Here is a 9,088-nt window from a genome sequence, read left to right on the forward strand (position 1 = left end):
CTCTCTTAGAGGAAAGGACATTCAAAGGGCTTTCCTGAAAGCTTGATCCCAAATTTTTTGGGTACCTTCTCCATCAAAACCAGTAGAGATGCAGTGATTTCTGTCTCTGGTGACCTTAGGACGCTTCTGGTGAGGAGAAAAGAGATGGGTCCTTCAAGGAGCAGGAGGGATGGACCACCTGGAATCTGATGAGGTTGAGGGGCAAAGCAAGGAGTGTTGGTGTTGGCCATGGCATGGATCTGTCTCACTTCTACAGGAAAGCTGGAGAGGGACTTTTTGCAAGGCCGTGGAGTGGCAAAATGGAAGCAAAATAGTTTCAGAGTGAAAGAGGGAGGATTTAGATGAAATATTAGGAAGAAATTCTTTGATGTGAGGGTGCTGAGCCCCTGTGCCAGGTTTCCCAGAGAAGCTGTGGCTGCCTCATCCCTGGCAGTGTCTCAGGTCAGGTTGGATGGGGCTTGGAGCAACCTGGGCTGGTGGGAGGTGTCCCTGCCCATGGAAAGGGCTTGGGAATGGATGAGCTTTGAGGTCCCTTCCAACCCAAACCATTCAATGATTCTCAGAGATTTTTTTTCACTTGGGTGTTGCCCACAGCACTGCTGCAGTACTGGGCTGGCCGGGCTCTTCCAGGGCTCTGGAAGTGCTCTGGGGATCTGACCTGATGGCTTTGGATGTTTAAATAAATTAAACACAGCTGCCAGGAAAATCCAGTAACCTTAACAGCACCACGACTCCCTTGCCTGCATTGTAATTACAGCAGCAACTGCCTGGAAGTTCTACTTTCTGGTTTATTTTTAAATAACTCCTGAGCTACTCTTTGATCAGCTGCTCCATCCCTGGGTCCTGCCTTCTCCTCTTCCTTCTGCAGGGTTTAACCCTTGCTTCTTCTTCAAGCATCTCATTGCAAGTTGAAGTCAGGTGCAAATGCAAGCAGCTGATGGCAAAAAAATGAAGGTTTTTGCTTCAGTGGATCCTCCAGTTGGGAGCTGAGAGTGAAGCTGGGGGGAATTTGAAGCCAGTGTTTATGGGGGGAGTATGGCAGAAATTCAGAGAGAAGTCCTTATGGATGTTGGGCAAGTGAACCTTGAAATACTCAGCTTTTTCTCTTGCTTTGACCTCATTCCTTTGGACCCCTTCAGAGAGATGGGCTTTCTGCCCCAGCGACAGCACTATCATCAGAAGGAAAAGGATTTTGTTTGTTTTGTTGTGTGTTTGGAGCTTAATTAATTTTCCCTCATCAGCCCATGAGCGGAACCCATGAATAATCAACTCCCAGCATGGCTGTTGCTGCATGCTGCTTCCCTTGAGTAAAAAACTCAGATTCTCTTCTCTGAAGGGTCTGCATGGGCTTAAATCTCTGGAGGAAACCCAGGTGCAGAGAGTTGACTCAGGGGGTTGCATCAGAGCCTGCAAAGATGCTCAAAACCCAACTGTATTTGAAGCATGTCCCAGTGCAAGGAGGGAGGTTGGCTCAGGAGAACAGGGTGCTGGTCCCACCTTGAGGACACCAGACCCAAGGTCACTTTGTATTTGGATATGGAATTGGAGAACCATCAAAGGGTTTGGGTTGGAAGGAACCTTGGAGATCACCTATTCCCAACCCCTTTCCATGGGCAGGGACACCTCCCACCAGCCCAGGTTGCTCCAAGCCCCATCCAACCTGACCTGAGACACTGCCAGGGATGGGGCAGCCACAGCTTCTCTGGGAAACCTGGCACAGGGGCTCAGCACCCTCAAATTCAACAATTTCTTCCTAATATCTCATATCAATCTCCCCTGTTTCAGTTTAGAACCCTTCCCCCTCATCCCTGCCCTTGTCCCAAGTCCCTCCCCAGCTTTCCTGGAGCCCCTTCAGGCACTGGAAGGTGCTCTAAGCTCTCCCTGCAGCCTTCTCTTCTCCAGCCTCAACAACCCCAACTCTCTCAGCCTGGCTCCAGAGCTGCTCCAGCCCTCCCAGCATCTCCAGGGCCTCCTCTGGACTCACTCCAACAGCTCCATCTCCTTCTGGGCTTGGGGACCCCAGAACTGGACCCAGCACCCCAGGGGGTTCTCCCCAGAGTGGAGCAGAGGGGAACAATCCCCTCCCTGACCCTGCTGGGGATGCAGCCCAGGACAGGACTGGTTTCTGGGCTGCCAGTGTTCATTTTTGGTTCATATTATGCTTCTCATTTTCTGCTCCATGGGATGAGCTGTCTCCTGAAGATCTGAGGGTGCTTCCAAGAGAACCACTTGCCAGCTTATTTTCCAACCCGACTTTTTTTTTCTTTTTGACTGAACTGTCCAGGAGAAGCAGTGATGCTCTGGTTTGCTCTCCCATCTTCTCTCCACACCAGATACCAGATATCTGCCTTGGAGGCCAACGTGAGGTTCCATGCATTTGTTCTGGGTGAAAGCCCTGAGCCTGTGTGATTTGGGTTGGAAAGTTTATGCGATTCTGTGGTTTATGGTAAATTTGAAATTGACTTTGCAGTCAGGGGACATTAAGAGTGTCTGAAGGGAAGTTGGTGTGATGTCTTGGAGAAGAGAAGGTGGTAATTTCCCCTCTTACACTGATGCTCTCAACAGTAAGGAATGAAGCAGCTGCTTCTCAGAGGATTTTTTTTTAAATGTATTTGTTTTATGTAATTTATGGACTTTTTTGGGGGGGGGGGAGGGGGGGAGACTTTCCCCCTTTACTGACTTTCCCTCTCCCTCCATTATTAGAATAACCCTGTGAAATAATCTACTAGAATAATCTTATCTACCACTTTTCATCTCTATATTTCAAAGCCCTTTCCAGCCCCATCCGGTGTCATTGTTTCCATTTTCACACAGGAAAAGGAAAATTCAGGGCTGGAGGTGGGAAAGGATGTCAGCCCAAAGACACAGCCAGGCCACTCCTCCTCCTGGGCACCATCCATGAACTCATTTCTCCCCAGGTTGGGAGGGATGAGTTCTCTCAGGGCATTTTTTTGGCTGAAAAACACAATCCCTGGGCAAACCCTGGTCCAGCAAGGAGAGCCCTGTGTCCTGCTGGCATCTCCCATGGGTGCTGCCACCATCAATCCGTGCTGACACCATCACCAGCCAGAGCACCCTTTATCCAAAGACAAAAATTCCTGGAGATTTTTTTTGTCAGGTGTCACAGGGACACAAGTGACTTCTCCAGGGCACTGCCCTAGCCAAGGCAACACAGGCTTACAGCAAGGCTCTGAAACTTGTTCTTTTGGTTGATCAAAATGAGGTTTTTTTAGCTGAGCAGCATGTTTTCTGGGGGGAGGTGGGTTTCATCTGTCCACGTTTAGATATTGGGAGGAGTTGCCACCTCCTCCCTAATTGCCTGAGCTGCCTTCACCATCAGTGGAGACCAAGAGGCACAGTTCCAGTGGTGTGGTTTCTCTTCTCCTGAGGTTGATGTTGAGCTGAGCTCAGTCAGATTTTACTGCAGCTTCTTTCCTTTGCTGATGGACTTTAGCTGGTGAGCCCTGTCAAGCTAAGCTGTGTTTTTCTGCAGCCCCACGAGGGGTTCGTGACCCTGAGTGTCCCCTTCCCACCATGAATTTCCATTTCCCAACAGAAAACCAAATGTCTAGAAGGAGAATTACCCTCAAAAGACACCGTGGCCTGGGTTTTGCACACCTGATGTTCTGTGGTCTGGTGTTCTACCATGCAATGGTTGCTCTATGGGTTCCAATGCACTGTGATCAGGTTTTGGGGCTTTTTTTTCCATTTTAAATCCTGCTAGAGAAAAGTTCTGGCACCTTCCTGATCCCTTAATGCATCTGGTGAGGTCAAAGTCTTTTCAGAACATATGAAGGAAATGAGCAGAGTCCTTCAGGAGGAGCCTGGGGTCACCAGGGCATGAGGAGAGATGAGAGGTTTGCACTTGTTTGGTAAAGCTGAAGCCCATCAAAGATGTTTTATGATGTTTGGGTTTCAGAGATACCAAGAAGATGAAAAAAGGAAGAAAAGAAGAAGAAAAAAAAATAATTGACAAAGTCCTGGGCATTTTAAAGTAATATTTGAAGGGGATTTATTGAAGGTGCTGTAGCAGCATCTGCTTTTCCAGATTAACAGAGGGCTGGCAACCAGCACTTTGGAAGCAACCTTGAAGATTGTTTGAAACCTAGGGAGCAAATTCCAAATTTGGTGAATGCTTCATGACACGTTTGCACTTCCTTCCCCTTTCTTTGTCCCATTTATCCTCTTCAGTGATCCTAAGCAGGAGGCACACAGACATTTGAACCATCCTGGAAGTGTTGATATGCCAGGATTGGGCCACACATCACAGCAGGGGCCTAAAAGTGCAGACCTGGAGGACATTTTTGGGGCAGATAGGTTTTATTTTGGATATGTTGAAACTTGGGCCAGGGGGTGGAGGTGGCCTCCAGTGGAAGATGAACATATGGAACAAGATGAAAATATGGAACAAGATGAAAATAGGAAACAAGATGAAAAAAAATATGGACAGGCTGCCCAGGGCAGGGGTGGAGTCCCCATTTTTGGAGGGATTTTAAAGCTGTGCTGAGGGCCATGGGGCAGTGGTGGCCTTGGCAGTGCTGGGTTGAGGGTTGGACTGGGTGATCTTAAGGTCTTTTCCAAGCAAAATGGTTGGATGATTCTATGAAGCTGGTGCTTAATCTTCTGTTACAGGCAGTAGATGTATGGTTAGTGGAGTCTGGAAGGTATTTCACACCCCATAGTAACCAAATAACCCTTGCAGACACCCCAGATTGTGCTAACTGCACCCCCATGGACTTCAGAAAGAGAGCCAGGTCATGATTCAGCTGCCAGACAAAAGTACCTGGTTTTACCCCAAGACATATTGCCCTTTTGTCAAGAAAGGTTGGACCAGATGGTCCCTGAGGTCCCTTCCAACCTCTGGTTCCGTGATACTGCTTGGTCCCCAGCTGCCAGTCAAGAGGGATGGAAATCCCTCTTGGCTCTTCAGGTTTGTATCCTCAAAAGCCACCCACAAGTCCTGGGTAGCTTAGGGAGTCTAACATGATGATGGGAACCCAAGTTTAGGCAAAATAAATCCAGCATTTGAAGGTGGGCACCTAAATTGAGATGCTTCAGTTCTGGCTGGTCAGCGCCAGGGCATGGATGGACTCCTCAGAACATGGTCCATTGGGAGGATGTGAGTGTAGACACCTTGGAGAAAGGCTGTTTCTTCATGTGGGTTTGGCTTTAAAACCTGAACAAGCAGCTCCATCACCAGGCTGCTTGGGAATGATCCTTCCAGGCTCAGCCCAGCCAAGGGATGGAGAGCTCAGTGTGCTGAAGAGGGATAGAAACTCCTCTCCCAGAGCCAGGCAGTGGGAGGAAGAGGCTCACAAGTGAGCTGATGTGGCATCTTGGTGATGTATTCAAGAAGGGTAATTAGAAACCTTCACGTCATATCCTTGAGGGTGTGTTGGGTTCATCAAGAAACCACCCCAAGAAGCTAAAAGGGACTTTGTGGCTGAGGGGGAAAGCCACAGGCAAGCCTGGCTGCTTTGTGGCTTTCCATCCTGCTTGTGTTTTGGGATGGGGAGAATGAAGTCTGGGCTGCTCTCAGGCATGCACAGCCTATTTTGGAAAATGCTGCAAGGGCTCCATAACATCCTCCCTGGTTGCTGGCTCGAAGGGTGGACCATGAGTATGGTTGTTCAGAGGTTCTTTAGCCTCTCTTCATAGAAACTTTTTGCTTGGAAGAGACCTTCAAAGTCATTGAATCCAGCCCTTAACCCATAGAAACATTTTCTCTCTTCATAGAAACATTTTGCTTGGAAAAGACCTTGAAGATAATAAACTCCAACCCTTAACCCAGCACTGCCAAGGCCACCACTGCCCCATGGCCCTCAGCACCACATCTCCAGGGCTTTGAAATCCCTCCAGGAATGATGGGGACTCCAGCCCTGCCCTGGGCCAGGGCTGCAAAACCCTTTTGTAGCAATGGGGTGATGAAACTGTTCAGGTGCAGCCTTTGCCTAGCCCCAAAACTTCCATTTATATCCTCATCCCATGAGGATTCTCCCGAGCTTCCATCAGTGATTTTTTTCATACCTTGAGTTACAAACTGTTGTGTCCTTGAGTTCCCCTTGCCACAGGCAGAAGCCACAACCCAGGACTCTGCCTCTAGAGAGAAGGAGACAACTTTAAGTAGAAGTTAAAGCTGCTCAAGGGAGCCCTGATGCTGGGAGAAGGTTGAGCATCAGCCTTAGCAGAGATGAGGAGCATGGTCCAGCATGAAGCCAGGGCACTGTGGGACTTTTGCAACCTTCCCTGGGAATTTTGCCTAAAATGAAGGTGCTCATCCAGGTGGGCATGTTGGCAGTGGGCTATGTTAAGATCTTTGGCCCCTTGCTGATAACTTTTGGCTACTGAGTGACAGATGAGCCATTTGCCAGGGGATGGTTTCTCATCAACTTCTGATCTGAACTGGGGCCAGGGCTAAGGAAGGAGGTTGTACATAAGGTCAGAGCAGCTGGATGCTCTCAAAAGCAGATGGATTCATTAGCTGTGGAGAAGTCCCCTTCTTGGGGCTGTTGGTGGCCTTGGAGCCTGGCCAACCCGCATGGCTTGAGTTACATGACCTGCGGCCACCCTGTCCTCTGCTCTGCTCTGAGCATTGCTTGCTGCCTAAATATCCTTCCCCTGGTGGTTGTAGGAGCATGAAAAGGAATGATACAGGGCACCACAGAGGTTACCTGCTCTGGTTTTGATTTGTTCCTTGAGTGTGCATGCACAGGAATTATCTTCTGGATGATGGGATCGAGCGCACATGTGGCACATGGGACACACAGTGTCACTTTGGAGATGACACCAAACTGGGAGGCAGTGATGATCTGCCTGAGGGTAGGGAGGCTGCAGAGGGGGCTGGACAGGCTGGATTGATGGGATGGGGACAATTGTATGAGGTTCAACAAGACCAAGTGTTGGGTCCTGCACTTGGGTGACCCCAACCCCAGGCAATGCTCCAGGCTTGGGGCTGGGAAGTGCCCAGAGGGAAAGGAGCTGGGGGTGTTGGTTGATTCAGCTGAACATGAGCCAGGGTGTGCCCAGGTGGCCAAGAAGGCCACCAGCATCCTGGCTTGTGTCAGCACTGTGTGGGCAGCAGGAGCAGGGCAGGGATTGTCCCCCTGTGAGGCTGCACCTGGAATCCTGGGGTCAGTTCTGGGCTCCTGAGGACAAGAAGGAGATTGAGGGGTTGGAGTGTGTCCAGAGAAGGGCAAGGGAGCTGGGGAAGGGTCTGGAGCAGAAGTCTGCCCAGGAGCAGCGGAGGGAGCTGGGGGTGTTGATCCTGGAGCAAAGGAGGCTGAGGGGAGACCTTGTGGCTCTCTGCAAGCCCCTGAGAGGAGGTTGGAGCCAGGGGGGGTCGGGCTCTGCTCCCAAGGAAGAAGGGATGGGAGAAGAGGAATTGAGCTGGAGGTTTAGAGTGGAGCTTGGGAAGAATTTCTCCCTGGCAAGGGTTGTCAGGGCCTGGCCCAGGCTGCCCAGGGTAGAGGTGAATGGAACCCCTTTTTCTCAACTCAGGTAGAAGCCCAGGTTTAAAGGGAGGTGTCAGCTGGTGGTGCCATTTTGGGGTAAACCCAAACCCAAATCTCTAGAGGTCTCTTTTAACCTTGTTAATTCTGTGATGTGCTTGTGACAGTCCGACATGACATTTTCTGAGTGGAAAAGTCAGGTCCCTGTTTGGAAATGTGAGGCCACTGTCTCCATTATTCCAGTGCCTGAAGGGGCTCTAGAGGAAAGCTGGGAGGAACTTCTGACAAGGGCATGGAGTGATGGGATGAGGCAAGATGGTTTCAAACTGAAACAAGGGAGACTGAGATGAGATTTTAGGAAGAAATTCTCTGGTGTGAGGGTGCTGAGCCCCTGTGCCAGGTTTCCCAGAGAAGCTGTGGCTGCCCCATCCCTGGCAGTGTCTCAGGTCAGGTTGGATGGGGCTTGGAGCAACCTGGGCTGGTGGGAGGTGTCCCTGCCCATGGAAGGGGTTGGAACTGGATGAGCTTTAAGGTCCCTTCCAACCCAAACCATTCTATGATTCCATGATTTGCTAGAGCAAAATGGTGCCCAAGAACTTCTGTAAAACTTCATTTTACCAGAGTTTTTCCCACTCTAAGAATAGTAGAGGACTTGCAGAGGCAGAGGTGGTCCGAGAACATACCCCTCTTCACCCCATCACCTGTGGGACGTGAGGTTGTTGTGGGTACCACTGTGAGTGCCACCCAGCTACTGACAACCAAACTATGGGTGTAAGGAGACACAGGAAACCAATAATCCCAAAAGGAGCAAGATGGATGGCACCTTGAGGGAGGGAGAAAGCGATGGATGGGATGGGATGGGATGGGATGGGATGGGATGGGATGGGATGGAATGGGATGGGATGGGATGGGATGGGATGGGATGGGATGGGATGGGATGGGATGGGTGAAGCAGCCAACACTGCTTTGACAGGATCCATTTCTGGACTGTTTGTGTGCCAGGTGTCAGAGGAGGAGATGTGATACAGCAGGAGGATGGGGAGGGTTTGCACCTCCATGGCACCACATCGCATGGTGGTTTTCTGAGGGAGAAGAGCAGAGGATTGGCTGAGTTTACCATGAGCTTACCATAGAAAATGGATGGTAGGAAATGGCTGAGCTTACCATGAGCTTACCATAGAAAATGGATGGTAGGAAGTGGCTGAGCTTACCATGGAAAAATGGAGAGCAGGACCAGCCCTGGGTCAATAGTTTCTCGTCATCTCAGCAGAAGGCTTCTCCAGAGCTGCCTCTTCTTACCCAGGAGCTCAGTTCTGAATTTGATGAAGGTTTTTATTCTCCTTTTTTTCCCCTCTCTTTTGTTCCTTAGGAGATGGTCAGAGGAGCAAAGGGAGCATCACCAGAGATTTGAAACAAACCCCAGGGTACCGGTGAGTACGCGTTCGGGTGTCCTGAGCTGGTGGCTCTGTGGGGAGAACTGGTGCACTAAGGAGTAAAAAGTGGCTGTCTTGATGTCTTTGTGGAGTCTTGGGGGTCTCCTCCTGCTCTTCAGTTCCTGGGGACTCCTGCAAGAGAGGAGGTAGTTTGTTGTGTTGATGGAGCAGCTTGATCACCGCCATGGTTGTCTCTTGTTCTCAGCA

The 9,088-nt window shown here is 50.1% G+C and overlaps 1 long non-coding RNA gene across 1 annotated transcript in view; it reads left to right on the forward strand.

Annotated features, from left to right (window-relative positions):
- LOC115599954 overlaps positions 1-8,873 on the forward strand; it is a 91,033-nt gene extending 82,160 nt beyond the window's left edge. The window contains exon 4 of the long non-coding RNA XR_003988724.1: positions 8,818-8,873. This is a non-coding gene — a long non-coding RNA (uncharacterized LOC115599954). The remainder of the gene's footprint in view (positions 1-8,817) is intronic.
- Positions 8,874-9,088: the final 215 nt, after the last annotated feature.

The sequence above is a fragment of the Calypte anna genome, chromosome Z (genome assembly GCF_003957555.1).
Source record: "Calypte anna isolate BGI_N300 chromosome Z, bCalAnn1_v1.p, whole genome shotgun sequence".
Taxonomy (NCBI): domain Eukaryota; kingdom Metazoa; phylum Chordata; class Aves; order Apodiformes; family Trochilidae; genus Calypte; species Calypte anna.